Source organism: Cupressus sempervirens, chromosome 11 (assembly GCF_028749045.1).
Source record: "Cupressus sempervirens isolate cs-2001-9-10 chromosome 11, ASM2874904v1, whole genome shotgun sequence".
In the NCBI taxonomy this organism is placed as follows: Eukaryota; Viridiplantae; Streptophyta; class Pinopsida; order Cupressales; family Cupressaceae; genus Cupressus; species Cupressus sempervirens.
In genome coordinates, this window is record NC_143128.1 from 704,308,381 (window position 1) to 704,326,106 (window position 17,726).

A 17,726-nucleotide genomic window follows, 5' to 3' on the forward strand; every position below is an offset into this window, starting at 1 on the left:
GCCCTTTTTTTTAAGGAAGAAAAATCATACACACTTCTTTTTAGTGCTTAAAATGAACCCCCTAAATCATACTTAAATCCATTAAAAACTAAAAATTTGCAAAAAAAAAAAAAAGAAAAAAAAAGAAGCCTTTTAACAAGTGAAACTAAACCAATTCAATCATTTGCATCCTTGCAACATCAAGGTTTTAGATGCATTCATGCAAAGTTAGGAACACTTCATTTTTGGAAATTTAAAAAGAACTTCAAGTTTCTATTTCAAAAGGTTCAAAATCAACACTAAGTGCACAATAAAATCTAAGTCAAACTCAAAGCATCAATCAAGGATAAAATGAACCTCATTTGAAAATATTTTAAAGTTCTTTTAAATATCTCATGAAAACTAAGAATCCTAAATGGTTGCCAAAAATTGTCCTAAAAGCTTTCTTATTTGTTCCAAACAAATGTCTTGTTGCAAAATCTTGAATGTTTCTTAGGTTTTTCATGCATCAAAATAATCTAGGAATATCATTTTTGGGCTTAAAATATGCAAACTAGAACACAAAATCTTGAATGAAAACCAAAGTCCAAAGAGTCATTTTAATTTTTGAGTCCAAAAAAATCTTGAATGATCTAAGGTTAAAACAAAGCACTTCAAAGTTCTTAAAACAACACACAAAATCTCAATCTTGAATGCTCAAAGGAAAAAACTTGAATGTTTAATCACTTGTCTTTGAATGCATGTTGCTAAAATCACTCTTGAGTGCCATGGATTAAAATCACGTTTGTTTTTTTTATGAATGCATGATTAAAACAAAAAATCCAATCTTGAATGCCATAGATCAAATAATCATCTTTTGGGGCATAAAAAGAATCCACATTTTTGAAATCTTCTAAGTTATAAAAATGAATAAAGACGCTTTGAGTAAGTTTGTAGTTGGACTCACCCTCTTTAATCACCCATCAATTTAACCATTAGTTGCAACCTCAGTGCCATCTATGGGGATGGGTCTACCTAAGAGGCTGTTAAGTGCTCCACAAAGATCAAACTCCACTCACTTGGGTCTTTAGTAGTTTTTCTAAAGTTATAAAATTCCTTGAATATGCATTAATCTCGCTCACACTTCATTTGGGCATAAAAATTGGACAAATCTTGACGTGGAGGGCCTTCGAGCATGCGCTTGGCAATCGAGTTTCACACATCTTTGTTTTGGGCTTAAAACAAACTCACACTCAAGCTTGAATGCCTAACAATCAATGAACATTGCATGGTTTGGATGCATTTTCAATGATGCTTGCATTTCTTATGTTGACGATCTCTTGACTTTCATTATGCTGACAATGCTGTCAAATTGGAGTGAACATTGTATGCCATAATCACAAGTGTCTTCAATCATAGCTTACAAAATCTAAATCATCAATTGGAATGACCGCGTGTCTTTTAAAACCAAGATCATGTATGTGGTCTTGTTTTACACTTTTTAGGAGGCCTTCTTGGGGATTTCATCACCCCTTGGGATAACGTCAACTCCAATGTTCCGGCAAAGTATAAAAATCGGGAGGTGAATCCAAAGACACCTCTCTTGGAATCAAGATTTTTTCACTCGAGCTAAGCCTCAAGGAACTTTATACCCTTGAGAAGTGAAAGAGGAGAAGTGGGTTACCACTCCTCTCGGCTGTGTGACATCTTTTTGGTTTCATCTACAAATTTGGGCCTCACGTACCTTACATATATCGAGGAATCTCTAGATATAACAAATTTCATTCTTGTAGAAAGCTTCCTAGGATGTTGGTGTGTTTGACGTGCTTGCTCCAAAAAAATTTCTGCTTGTTTATTCATAGATTTTGAATGAATGTTTGCCAACTTCGGTCAAAATCCCAAAAAAGCAAAAATCTCCCAGCTCGAGGCATACTTAGCGTAGTCACTGCCTCATCAAAAAATCATCCAAGCTCCCCCGCTACAACCAAATCTATCTAGTTCCTTGCTTTAGAAAAATCCCAAATCCAAAGTCTCTCCAAATCATCCCCCTACCCAGCTAGTAACCCAATCCAAAATCACACCCAAGCCTTTAGAGAGTTGTTGTCATTCTGCTAGAATTTGCTATCTAATCAATCTGACCAATCCACCAACCTCACCAAGGTTATCCCTTTGACAGAGCTTTGTCTAGGGTAATCTAGCTTTGTCACTTATTATCCCTCATCACATTGAGCTAAAGGTTGGGATCCACAAGTGGTCAATCTCATGTCATGCCCATAGGATCATTAGTCTATCTTTAAGTTGACACAATCTCCACCAATCCAGCGCATAGGAAATAAAAACTCTCACTTTTTGATAGCATGTCCTTGAAGTCTTTCATCCACAGGAAAGCCACAAATCTCTAGCCAATCCTCCTTAGGTCTATCATATAGCTTTGAATCTCCCTAGGAAATCCTTCATCATCCAATCCAAAATCTACACTTAATCCAAATCCAACCATGAGCTTCTGTGTTCATCCATATGCAAGACCCCATCCCCATCCGACTCATCATCAAAACATGAAATCCCAAACCTATCATGATGTGTTCAGTCGTATTGTCCTTGCTCCCACCACCTCCTATTCCAATGATGATGAAAATCTTGTTGACTATGATGGGTATCTTGAGAGCCTTAGAGGCCTTCCACCAACCATCCCCCAAAATCCAAGAGTTATTCCAAACTATCTAGTCATGCCATCTGATATCCCAGCTTCTCCTCCATCACCCAATCAACCAAGCTTCCAATCTTCCACCCTCATCACACCAACTATTCCTATCAATCCACCACCTCCACCTTCGACACATGAGTCTCCAAGGAATCTCCTAGAGGAAATACAAGAAAAGCTGCCTCCAACAGTCGATAAGCCATGTCATCTAATCCAACCATGTGAAGTAGTTAGTGATGAAGCTTCCCCATCTATAATATCACCTCCATCTCCCATAGCTACCATCCCCATACCATCCATCAAATTGCTTAAAATCCTTCCACTTCCCACAAGTTTCAAAATCCCACCACCCATCGAATCGCTCCAAATCCCATCCACATCTCCTCCTCCAAGCATTATCCAAATCCCATATAATGAACCTCATGTATCCACTCCCATCCATTCCTATCAAGATCTTATCCAAAAGCATGTTGAAATATCCTCTGACAGAATAGTAGATCCCGCCATCCCACTTATTCCCCTACATGATCCACTTTTACCATCCCCTCCATATCTCAATCCTACCATCTTACTTACTCCATCTCAAGATCCCTTTCCCTCAGCCCACCCAACTCAAGATCCTATCCTCCCATCTCCCCTGCTTCATGATCATACATCTCCCATAATCCATGATGATAGATCCATCGAAAAAGAACTAATTATCATATCCGAAGCTCCAACTCCTTCAGCTAGTAATGGACTCACATCTTGTGTTCCAAATAAAGAACATCATATTGAAAAAAGAAATGAAAATGTATTTCTAGATTTTGGTATTCTTGCTATTCTTGCATGGTCCCAAGTCCTTCTATCTCCACCCCAAAGTTCCCATCCATCTTATTCCACATCTATTTTGGGCCCTCATCCTACTCCTTATCTCCAACCCTCCATTTTGGGTCCATATATCTCTTATCTAAATCCCACACCCTTTCCATCCATTTTGGGTCCTTATATACCTAATATGAATCCTTTATCCCCTCCATCTATTTTGGGACCTACACCTTCCCTGTTTCCATCTATTTTGGGCCCATATCCTTCCTTCCCTCCATCCATTTTGGGCAATTATATCCATCCATATCCTATGTTCCAATCTATCCTTCCATCCTCTCAAATCCACCAGCTAGATCATCAAAGGTACTCACCCTTGAATCCCTTCCAACCTTTAAACCCTATCACTCCATCAATTATCCCTCCATATCCTCCATGCTCTTGTTCCCATCCCATGGCTAATAGAAGCATATTGGATGCCAAAATACAAAAGCATAAATCCAAAAATCCACAAAAATCCAAGTCTCAACATGTCCCTTCTAAAATACATGTTCAAAACAAGAAACATTTAATCCCAATCAAAGAAAAAGTCAAGAGGCCACAAAAGCCCAAGCTAAAAAAGTCAAAAATCATGTGGATACCCAAGATGCTCATAAAAGAAATGCATCTCAAAGAAAAATATCAATTGGCATCCATTCATGCTACTCAAAAAGCCTCATCCATCCATCCTTCATCCAAATCCCCATATAAGCATCCTTCATCCCCCCAATCCACTTTTAGTCCATATGCTTCTTATCCTAAATTTCCCATCCTCCATCTTCCAACTCTACTTTTAGTCCTTATCTTTCTCTTCCTCCATTTTCTCCTCAACCTCACTCAAAACCATCTTTCCCACTACTTTATCACCTCTCAAGGTGTGTGCCAATGATGATCTTTCCATTTTCCTCATCCATTTACCCACAAGCCTTATGTCTTTGCATCCATTATCTGTCAAACTCCCACCCACCATTCCACTTGTTCAATCCAATCCTTTTTCATCCATCCTACCAACATCTATGAGCCAAAAATAGCTGAAGAAAGCCAAAATCATTCCAGCTAAGTCAAAAGTCAAAAAGTCAAAAAATAGTAAAGAAAAATAAAGCATCCACTAGTGAAAACTTGGCAATTCAAGTGCCTTGGACAAGTACCATGATGAAAACTTGGCAAACAAGCGCCATGTGTAATCTAGCCATCCCTAGCTTAGCCTATCATCCTCATGCTTTTGGTCAGATCTTGCCATCCAGCTCCATCTTCCAATTTATCCACCTATCTTTCATCCTCAAACTTTTATCTATCGCTATCTACTTATCTTCTGCAGCTTCAGCCAAACATCCCAGCTATCATCCATCTCCCTAGCCCCTTCAGCTTTTTCCATCCTAGCTTCAATCCTATCACATCCATCATAAGACCTCCTTTTGCATGTTATCTTCTAATTGGGGGCACTATATTCCTTGCAGATCTTGTCTTGTCCATCCTCCCTTATCATTGGTATCTCGCTCTAGGCTATCCTCATGTAAATCCAATGTCATCCTCTCATTAGCCATTCACTCTAGCACCATCTATCAGCTCAGCTACCACCAACCTTAGCATTGTCATCATCCTTGGTTACACATCTATCATCATCGTTGGATGCATCTTGTCAAATCCATATCTTTTGTTATCACCTCATCCTTAGCTTCTACCTCTTGCACCAACTTGATCCATCCCACTATCCTCTCATCCTGAGCTTTTTATCCATCTGTATCATACCTATCATTGTTCCATTAGCTTGTATATCCAATCTTGTCCAAAAAAACTTGTACATTTGTACCATATCTTGGTTCATCAGCTTGTACATCCTCTTTAGCTTAGTACCATTGTATCTATCCAGCGTTCGTGTTAGTTCTTCCTTGATTAGCATCTTGCACCCATCACACGTCTTGGTTAGTTATTCCAATGTATCCTTTAGCTAGATCTCCTGTCACCAAAGTGTTATCCTTCTTAGTTCAACTTTCCAGATGCATCACTCACCTAGATCCATCAGCTTAGGTGCTCTCCGATAGATCCTTGTAGGATATAGCTTTCCTCCTATCTGATCTTAGTCCGTTAGTACCTCGTCCTACCCATCTCGTTGGCAAATGTTTCTCTTTTGGATTTTCACTTTCTTTTGATTTGGAATCTTCCCTTTTGGGTCTTGAAGTATCTTTTCCAATCAATCTTTTTGTCCCCTCCTCAAGGTTGCCATGATCTTCCATATCGTGGTATGCTACGAATGGGGCACTTTGAGCGTATGGTTTTGATCAAGTCTTTCGTTTGTTTCTTTTTTTCTTGTGGGTTACCCAATGTCATTTCCACATTGCTTCCTCTGGGATTCATGTGTGATACTAGGGCAATCCTTGCGTGTTTGTTTTGAGTCAGTTCGTCAGTCCTCTGGACAGTTGGTGAAAAGGCCTTGATGTTCTTGGTAACCTTGGCAATTAACCAATAGTCCTATAGAAAATCTAGTGCTCAACTACATGGTGGTACTTCTCTTTGAAGTATCCCCCCGCTCAAAAAGCTTCAATGGTTTTCCTTCATCTCCATTATCCCCCATCCATATCCAACATCCGTCTCTCCTACCCTAGCTTATGCATCAGTATCTCTTTGAATCACTCCTCACCTTTAGCTTTAGGGATCCACAATCCTAGTCTTAGGGATCCACCAATCAAATGAATCCACCAAGCCTCATCTTTCGAGATCCACAATCCTAGTCCTAGGGATCTCTAAAACCCATCTGCCGCCAATCTGACTCTTTGAAATCCCGTTGCATCAGCTTTTTAATCCCCTCATCCATCTCCCCATCCTAGATTCTTTTTATAGTGCTCTGCTCCTTCATCCTCTGCAATCCCTGAGATCTTAAGCTTGCTTTCTCTTGTGCCTTTGATTATCCCTTTATCATTCTCCCATAGTGAGGGTTTGAGCTAACTAAACCTCTTCTCTTAAGCCAATCTGAGTCTTCTTGCTCATCTTGGATTCTTGTACTTTTCAAAAATTCGTTGAGCCTCGCTTTCTCTCCCCATCGCCTTCTTGAGAGGGCATCTTGTAGTCCATTCTCTCATCTTCTGCTCTAGCCTTGGGCATCTAATTTTCTTATCTTTGATGCCATGCCACTTGCGGCATCACATCAAAGAGGGGCAAAATGTAGACACCTAAAATCCTTTAGAAAATAATGTATTTTTATTTTTTGAAAAATTTCTGATGACATCATCATTTATTAATTAATTAATTATTTAATTTATTTATTTATTTTTATGCCATTAAATCCCTTTATCTTAATTAAAAATATTTAATTAAGGAATCCCTCCCAAAAATGTTTAAATCTTATAAATACATTATTTCCTTATTTATTAATTATTTAATTAATAAATTGACCAAAAAACCCAAAATAAATAAATAAAAATTTTTTTGCCCAAAACTTGGCCAATTTCCTTAAGACCACTAACCTCTTCCAAAATCTTCTAATCCTTCTTTAATTTTGATTAAAGGCTAATCCCATCATTTCCTACCCCTAATCCCAACTCAAAATATTTAATTAAGATTAAATATTAATCCTCATGTTTATTAAAAAAGTTTTAATAAATATCTCCTCAACCCAAACCCTTTAAATAAATAAAAATTTATTTATTTCCTAAAAATCTAATTTATCCTCATCCTAAGAATTTCTAGACTCTTCTAGAAAGTCTTCATCCTCATCTTAGGAAATTCTAGACTATTCTAGAAAGTCTTTATCCTCATCCAAAGTCTAGACTCTTCTAGAATATGTCTTTAAAGCTAATCCTAATCCATCCTCTAATCATTTTCACAATCCTAAGCAAGCTTAAAACCCTCCTAATCAAGCCCAAGTCAAAATTTCTCTCATCTCCCTCAAAATATCTCAACCATAAAACTTTATGAAGCCCACTAGGCCATAAATGACTCTTCCAAGCCCTTTTATTGCTCTTACAAGTCATTATGAGGGTCTTTATGAAGATTTTATCCTTTGAGCCTCCTTTTTTGACTCATCCTTCCCCTTTCCTCTTCACCTTGTGACATGTGTCACTCCCTAATTGGTTGTAAGGAAGCACAATCCATGTTCTCTCCTCTCATGCAATCTGAGCCCTCCATGAGCTTTTTCCCATCCTTCCATCTTAGCCCTCAATCCCTCAAGCCTCTTTCCTATAAATTGGATCCTTCCCCTTTGAAAAATAACACAATCCATGAAGTAAAGTCATAATGCCATTCTAAGAAACCATTTTACATCAAAACCATACACTCACACCCAAATTCCAACTCCATTTGAAGCCATTTTTGAAGCGTAAGCTTGAACATACATCTTATCTATTTAGACAAAGCCACTCAACAAGAGAGCTTCTTATTGAGAGTGTCCATTAATGGCTCATATTCTCAACTGAGAGCTCATCTTAGTCTATCTTGAAGTTTATGAATTTTGTTTAGTTTGTAGAAGCTTTATTTAAATTTGGTTTCTATTAGCATACTAACATTTCTCATATACAGTAGATAGGTTCAGTAAAATGAGCCACTTCATATAATGAAAGACAACACATGATGCAAGTAATGTTTCTAACCTATTCTTTAGAGAGTTGGTTACAATACATGGATTTCCAAGGAACATAGTGGCTGATAGAGATGTCAAGTTTATGGGGCTCTTTTTGAAGACCTTTTGGAAAAGGCTTGGAACAAACCTAGCACATAGTTCTGCCTACCATCCTCAAACTAATGGTCAGATAGAGGTGATAAATAGGGTCCTGGAAAAACTATTAAGGTGTCTCACTAAAGAGTGTGAGAAAAGTTGGGAGCATGTCTTTCCCCAAGCTAAATTTACATACAATGATAGCAAGAATAGGACAATAGGGTTAAGCCCTTTTCAAGTAGAGTATGACACTCACCAAAGAGGTATAATAAAGTTAAGGATCTACCTCACATGAAAAAATTAGTGGGAAGGCTAATGAATTTTTTCAATCAATGAAGGAGGTGCATCATCAAGTGAAACAGACATTGATGGAGGCAAATCAGAAACTAAAGATGAAGAAGGGTAAGGGGAGAAGAGAGTTTCTGTTTCAAGTGGGAGACTTGGTGATGGTGTATCTAAACTGTAATACCCCAAAATTGGCTCATTGCCATGATCATCAATTCTGGTCTATTTTCAATCAATCCTAAGTCCTATGTCACTAGGCAATTCTAGTTTTGATTTTCGCTACTTGACCTAAGTGTCAAATATAGAAAACCCTAAATCTACAGTAATTAAACCATCTATTTAATTCCTAAGTATTGACTTGTATTAGTCACATTAAACTTATTGATTAATATTTAGTTTAATTTAAAGTATTTATACTTTAATTTAATTAAATTATCTTCTAAGGCTAATGTACTAAGGAATTAAAAATATTTAATTTAATAATTATGCTTATTTTAACTAATTGAATGTAATTATTCAATTAAATAGAATAGGCATTTATTAGGTCATATCTCATTTTATTAAATTGAATATCTTTCCCAAATTCTATTTATCAGTTCAAAATGGAAATCTTTAGTTAACTACTTCTCAAATTAGAAGTAACTTAATTCACTAACTCTCACACTAAAGTGAATCTAAGTTAACTATTTCTTGCACTCAAGATTTGAGTTAGTTAACTGCATCTGTATTGGGAATCTTCCAGTTTGACTAAATCTTGGCTTCAATCCTGACCATTGATCTAAGTTGTTCTCAATCATTGATGGATTCTAGGAATTCTATTTAAGAGACTCCTAATTCCTCATTATAGAGGTTGAATTTTTATGCTATTGAATTGTTGTTGAATTGAATACTCACTTTCATAGCTTTATATGTGCTTTTGCTTAAACATCTTAGTATCATTTAGATTAAACAATGCATATATTTAATTTAGCTTTCTTTTATTGTTTAATATAATAGATTGCATTTCATCTAGATTACTTGCACACTCATCTTTTGCATAAACCCTTCATTCTAGAAAGGTCTGGTTGCCTGCATCTTGTCCTGAGAGCTCATAGGAAAAATCCTTCTACATAGAAGGCAATGTGTCACACTATCAGGTGTCTTGGATAAATGATTCCATTTTTATTCCAAGATGATTCCACAGGTAATGACCACATTGAAGTGTGTGAGGTTCAGAGGCCTACAAATTCATGCATACATTTTTGGTGCCCACTGTGGGGCCGAGAAAAAGAGTTTTTGAGCCTCATTCATCTAAATTTCTATAATTTTCATTACTCTATCATACTAGTCTATATAGATTTCAAAATTGTTTCATGAGAAAATTCATTTTCATGCCAAGATTTGAGAGTCCCCGACATTTCTCTCCACTTTCTAGCATGAAAAATTTCTCTATTGCATAAGTCTTTGTACATTACCTTATTTTCTACATGGGTTGGTGAAAAATCTCATGCGAGCCTGTGCAAGATTTTGCATGAAATTTTAAAATAGTATAGTTTATTTGTCAATTTTTAGCATGTTGTTCATTAATTTTTACTAATGTGTTTGTCTTTGGAGCATCATTATTCTATTTTTTTGGTTCTCTGTAGCTTAATAGTTGTTTACAAGATGTTTGACAAAGATTCCTTATAGAAACTCTCTAAACATGAACTAATTATTTGTTTGCAGGATGATTATCAAAGATACATTTGTCAAAAAACAACATTCAAACACACTAAACAATGTGTCTTCTTTCCTACTTTCTAAACATACTCTAATTAGGGCTTGTCAACTTCTTAGGGTGTAAGACAAAAGAATAGGGGATTATGGTCTTCACCACATGGAGGTCATGACCAAGGGTGAATTAGAAACCTAGATGCTTTTGAAAGATGACATTTTGAGAGAGGCAAGTAGCTTGGTGGTTCTCTAGTGCTAATCCTTTTCTATGATGAGATGATGGTTTCCTTTCAAGGGGATCAAAATCTTTAGGAAGGATGAGTCTAGATTGATTAAGCTAAGTCAGTAATTAATGTGTTCTACGTGTTTGGGTGAGAAATTAAGGTAGAGGAGTATGCTATTTCCCCTTGAGGGAAATCAAAAACTTTGACCCTTATATTCAAACCACCAGTTTGAGTCAATCCCTTAGAGGGCCTGTCAGAGTGATCCAACTTTTGAGAACGACCCAAGTGAGCACACTCCTTTAGCCAGAGATTCCAACTCACTATAATCAAGATGCTTTGTAGAGTGAAAGACTCCAAAGATGGATTAATTTCTTTCCCTTGATTCTTGATATCGCTTATCAAGGGGAAGCTCTATTTGTTGCACTAGCCAACATTGGCCCTAATCTTGATAAGCAAGTGTGTGCACTCTCAAATGCTAGTGTGGGCTATTGGTTTCAACTCCACTTGTGAAGCCACCAAGGATTAATATGAATGGAAGCCAAGTAAAAACCTTATAGTTAGAAGCTACCTGGTTCACCTCTGAAAGGAGGCATAATCTTTGTGCAAGGAGGGGGAAGAATTTCTCCTATAGAACTCACCATAGGCATGCTACTAGGCATTTGAAGGTGGTATATGCACTTGACCCCTTCCAAAAGAGTGTTTACTTATCATATATGTTATTGAGCCCTTTGAATACACCAAAAACATAGGAACACTCTAGGGGGTGATATGGCTATGTGAGGTGCATGCATGTGCATAAGTTGTGGGACAAAGGTTTTTCCTTCTCTACCATTTTCTATTTCTAGGGATAAAGCATTTTTTTTATCGAGTCCTAAACATGTCCATACCTACTTAAACAAACTAAAAGTCAAGACTCCCCCATTGCTTTGATTTGCTTTGCCTTCAATTGGATTGTATTTGACTACTGCTTGCTTCCTGTGTCCTATTGAAAACACTTTGCCTTGTTTGAAACCCAATACTACTTCACAAATCTCAAAATCAACCTTGCAATATGTTTGTTATCTATCAAACAAACCTTTGATCTATCTAGAATAGTTTAAAGCTATTAAAATCTCTTCAAAATCCAAGTTTGTTGTCTATCTGGTATTAAAATTTCATGCACAGTCCTATAACATTTTGTGCAAGTAGGCACATCTTCGTGCGGGCCTCTACAGATCCTTATGTGAGAACTTGCATATTCCCATGCAAGATTTTGTTGGGTGTCTTTTGGAAAACTTGTCATTTCTTCACGCAACCTAGAGGACATCTTCTTGTGAGTTTACATTGTTGTTCTGAGATTTGTGTCCCCCAATATATTTTCTCGCGTGCCTCATAGAGGATCTTTGTGTAAGACCTTGTGTTAAAACTGTCAAATCATCTTATTCAAGCAATTTGTGATCTACATCTAGTCTATTTCCTACATCAAGTTGTCTCTTCTTTGTCTATAAATAGTCCCAAATAGTGACATTGCACTTGACTAATGACTTGAGGTCTACACTTTAGCTAGTCTTGTCTCTCATTCTCTTGTTTGTATTCTCTAGTGTTCATTATACTTTGTGTCATAGTAGTCATAATCTTGGGCTATTCTAACCCTCACTTAGACTACCTGTACCTTAGTATACGATGCTCTTTCTTTTTTCTGATTTTTGAAACTACATTTTAGTGTGATTCCTGTCTTGGTTCTTGCTTCTTATCCTTGTCTATGACTATCACAACAAGAAGTGGAAATTTATTTTATCCTCTTAGACTTAGGTGAGGTCATGCTAGAGGTTATAATCATGGTAGAGGTCACCTTTTCTTTCTTGCATAGTCTACATCTGGTTCCTCTAGTGAGGTATCTTTATGATCTTCCTTGCCCGTCAAGTCACCTCAACTCCAACAAACATTCTCCATAAACTTGTGAAAAAATAGGAATCCTTTGTATCAAGAGGATCTTGAGACTAGTAAGGTTATGTATCTCTAAAGAAAATGTCTAACTTCCTTTTCAAAGGACCTTTCCAGTCGCAACATACTGAAACTAAACATGTTCCTACAATGGCTAATGATGAACTTGAACATGGTAGTCATAGAAAACATCAAGAACCACCTAGGAATGACAAAGAGAAAGACCATGACATAGATGAGGAATAGGAAGAGGTGGAAATATTCCCTGAACACATAAAAAAGTGCTAAAAAGATTAAAACTTTCAAAAGGTCATGGAAATCCTACTTAACAAAGAGAAAGAAAAGTACTTTCTCAAACTTTCCCAAGAGGGAGCTAAGCTACCCTCTCATTTCATTGTGGAAACCATCATCACACTTGAAGAGGAAACTAAGACTTCCAAACTCCAAAAACAACTAAAAATTATGCAAGACCAACTGGCTCAGATGATGTGTGAGAAGGAAAAACCCACAAAAAACTATACCTTAGACACTCTTTGTCCATTTCCATTTGACAAGAGCATAGACATGCCTCCTTTCCCATGAGGAGTAGAACTACTTAAGTATGACAAATACTTTGGAACCACCGATCCCCAAGATCCCTTGTAGGAATTTGGTGCCTTATCTATGGAGTTTATGCATAATTAGACATATCTCATGCATTCATTCCCTAGAAGTCTAGGTGGTCAAGCTTTGGAGTCATTCTCACACTTGCCTCCCAGTATCAGAATGTTTAATGAAATTGCTAACTTGTTTTTCTAGCAGTGTTCTCATAAAATTCAACACCCTATCAATATTTGAGATTTATGTAACCTTAAGTAGAAGGTTGGGCATCCCTTCCTCACATTCCTTCAGAGGTAGAGACAACTATACACTAAATATTCACGCAAGATTCTAGAAATGGAGAAGCTTGACATCTTCACTGATAATCTCCTACCTAATTTTAGGTATAGATTCCAACTTCAAGGTCCACATACCTTTGAAGAGATGATCACATAGGTCATCCACATAGAGAAATTTATGGTCAAGAAGGGTGAACTCACTTTTTTAGAAGGACAAAAAAAAAAGGTTCCACCTCCAATAAGGACAAATCCAAGTATCTCAACAAAAATCAAGAAATTTTACATGATCGGGTTGTTGAATATGTCACTCCTAAACCTACTAAAGTAGCCTTTAATCTCACAGATGTTCTCAATGTGGCCAAAAATGTTGAGAAACCTCCTCTTGAGAACAAGACATCTGGAAACAAACTAAGAAACTCATGGCCCACACACCCTAAGCAAGACTATATACCCCTGGGTAAACCTTTGGATGTGGTTTACAAAACCTTATTACAAGACAAGCTTATTTCACCACTGGACAACTCTCACCCTTATGATCCACAACCATGTCCACCATAGTGGAATGAAATTGCATTCTATGAGTACCACCAAAATAAGGGACACAAAACTAGCAACTGCATAAATTTGTGTCACAAAGTCTAGGATATGATTGATGCTGGTGACATTGTGGTAGATGGACATAACAAGAACTCAGATCATAAGGCCTTCAAAGAGCCCTTCCCGGCCTATGAAAAGGGAGAAACTTCAAAACCAAAACCTAACAACAAGGTCAACTATGCATACTCAAATGATGAAAATGTGATAAATGAGGTTGAACCTGTGGATTTTGAATACTATGACATCATTACTATCAAGGGAAAGAAAGATAATAGTAAACCCAAGACACCATTTGTCTTGAGGGGCCCTACTTCTAACACAATAGACAACACACCTTTGCAACATTGTGCTAACACTATTATAGGCTCTCAAGCCAAGTTGGTGCTCAAAGGCCCTATGCCTTCTACTCCTAATTCCAAACAACATAAAGACAAAACCCTTGCTAGTCCATCTAACAAGGGTGCAAAAATTGTAACAAATTTAGTAGCAACTAGCTATAGTGTTCTGAATCATTTGGAATAGACTAATGCTCAAATCTCCATCTTTGAGCTACTTAAAATCTCACTGCTCATAAGAAAATTCTAGACAAATCCCTCACTGAGGAAAACATTCCTCAAGATCTAGATGTTGAGTAATTTCAATCCATGGTAGGTCACCTGACCTCGCCATACTTTATGTCTTTCTCTAAGGAGGATGATAACTCATTGAGTCACCCACACAATCAACCTCTACACATTAAAGTCACAATACATTAGATGTGTTTATTGGGTACTCATCAATAATGGCGATGGGTTGACCATTGTCTCTATTTCTTTTCTTAGACAATTGAATTATTTTAAAGACTCTATTGATCCTCACCACAAGATCACTATCAAAGTATATGATGAAGTCAAATGAAAGTCTCTAGGTCTTGTGGTCTTACCCATTTGCATCAATCCTATAGAAAAGGATGTCACTTGTCAAGTGCTCGACATTCCCTTAGCTTATAACATTTTTATAGGATGACCATGGATACATGAGATGCATTTTGTGCCATCCACATATCACCAATGCATCAAATTCCTATTTCATGGCTCTAAAGTTACTATTCCTACCACTACTAGCTATACCTGTAATATGCTCAAAGTTTCTAAAAATTTCATCCTTGCTAATAGGGAATCCATTGATTATCATGACAACAAGCTAAAAAAATTGAGCAATCATTCAAGCTAAAAGAAACCAACATGGAAGAGTACCATATTGAACTAGGTTTTTCATTAATATCTCTTCCTCAGTCTCCTTGTCATTATGGGAAACCCTTAGAGGAAAAGAAGTCATTTGTGCTAACACCTTAAACCAAGTATGTTAAGGCTACAATTTCCTTAGAAGATGAAAGAAAAAATAGATCCATTGCTACATGGCTTTACAAAGAGGAGATTCTAGTAGACCTAATAGAGCAAGCTCAAGAGATCACTCTTGAGAAATATGGGCCTGGTCTTAGACTCATGAAGCATTTTGGCTACAAAGGAACTAGCCCTATTGGGTGCAATGATAATGACCTAGTTGATCCTATTAAGGAAATAGCTCAAAGAAACAAAGATACATCTGGCCTAGGCTTTTAGAAGGTTCCCTTCCATTTGGGAGCTAACAAATTCATATTGGAACCTGAGAGTTCATCCAAAAATGAGCCCCAAGGTGAGTTAAATACTCAAGATGACCAATCTAATGATGAGGATCCTTATCCTTATCACATTCCTCATGATTTTGCTAAATTCTCTACTGAGTTGGATGACTTTGTGCCATGTGTCAGCACTGTGGATGATACTAGTGATTCTCCTATAGACAATACTGATCCACATAGTACTCATTCAAAAAAGGGAGAGTCTAGTCAGTCACTATGTATTGAGTACTTGTGTAAGAACCCAAATGATGAAGGCAAGTATGTCCCTAACACTATTGAGGAATTCTATAGCCTCTCATCATGTAGCACTTATTCTAAGGAATATGAGTTTGATTCTCTTTTAAAAGTGACTTTTGATAAAGACATTGACCAAGTTCATGTCTAGGAAAACTAACTCAAAGTGGGTAAAATGTCTGGGGTTAGGTTGGATGGATCTAATCCAACTAGTGTCCTTGAGTCATTAGTTGCTAATGTTAGTACTCAGAGGCATTCAAACACACTTTTGGACAAAACCATTGTAGGTCTTGAATTATTGGTCCAAGAATTTAATGACTATACCATGAATGCAATCAAACCCACCACTACTATTTCACTCACACAACTTGAGCTTATAGACTAGAGCCCTAATACATCTAGTAAAGTCCCCATGTTCCTGAATGACTATGCTCTTTCCTGCTACCTAAATTCTATCAAACCTATAACATCTTCCACCAGTGAGTAGAGTTTCAACATGATTGAACCTGAAATCAAATATCTTTGTTATATAATTAAAAAGAAAAAATGCAAAAGGTCTGATGGTGAAAACGACATCGTGGCAGTGTCAGAACCCAAAAAAGTATAAAAAAAAGATGTATCCAAGGGTTAAAACCTCTCTAAAGCACCCACAGATGAGATATTTGATGCACTTACAAGTCATTTTCAAGAGAGTTCATCAATGTCAATAGATCTGATATAGCCGATCAACCTAGATATAGAAGAACATCCTCATATGATACATCTAGCACAGTCATTGTCTCCTAAAGAAAGGGAGGAATTCATTGCCTTCTTTCAAGAAAAGAAGATAATTTTTGCTTCAAAATATTTTGACATGCTAATGTTATATCCTAATATCATCATGCATCATCTATCCATCACACCAAGAATTAAACCACTTAAATAGAAACTTCAAAAAAATCATCCACATGTTGCATTGCTTGTCAAAGCAAAATTGGAGAAACTTTTGAAAGCAGGATTCATCCGTGCAATTGATTATGTTGAATGGTTATCCAACATTGTCCCAATCTCCAAGCATGATAAATATATCAAAGTTTGTACTGACTTCCATGATCTCAACTCAACTTGTCCTAAGGATTATTTTCCACTTCCCAACATTGATATGATAGTAGACATGACAGTGAGATATGAAATGTACTCACACATGGATGAGTTTTCTAGTTATAATTAGATAAAAATTGCACTAGAAGATCAGGAGAAGATTTCTTTCACATGTGCATGGGGAACCTTCTATTGGAACATAATGCCATTTGGCTTGAAAAATGCTAGTGCAACCTATCAAAGAGTGGTAACAACAACTTTCCATGACATGATGCATAAGACCATGGAGGACTATGTGGATGATAACATAGTCAAAAGTGCAAAATGCAATACTCATCTACAAGATTTGGGACCCATCCTAGACCAAATGGAAAAATTTAGTCTTAGGCTCAATCCTAAGAAATGTGCATTTGGCATCACATCAAGAAAGTTATTGGGATACATTGTGTTCATGAAAGGAATTGAGGTGGATCTGGAGAAAGTTTAAGCAATTATGGATATGCCTCCACCTCAAAACATTAGCTAGATGAGAGGTCTACAAGGAAGACTCCAATCTATTTGTAGGTTCATCTCACAGTTGGTGGATAGATCACAAGCCTTCACAAAGTCTTTACATAAGGGTGTGAAATTCAACTAGAGTCAAGATTGTGAGATAAGCTTAACACACATAAAACAATATCTTTCCAATCCACCAATCTCGATGCATCCTATTTATGGGAAGCCCTTGATTTTGTATATTTCAGCAATTGAAACATCTCTATGAATATTATTAGCTCAAGAGGACATTGATAACAAAGAGAGAGCTATTTACTACTTGACTCACACACTGATCTGTTATGAGAGGAATAACAACATCATTGAGAAGGCTTGCTTAGTAGTTTTCTTTGCTTCCAAAAAAGGCGAGACACTACATTCTTGCCCATATGACATAGTTGGTGGCTAAGATAGATCCACTGAAGTACTTACTCAATAAGGTGGCTCTCACAGGAAGATTAGCTAAATG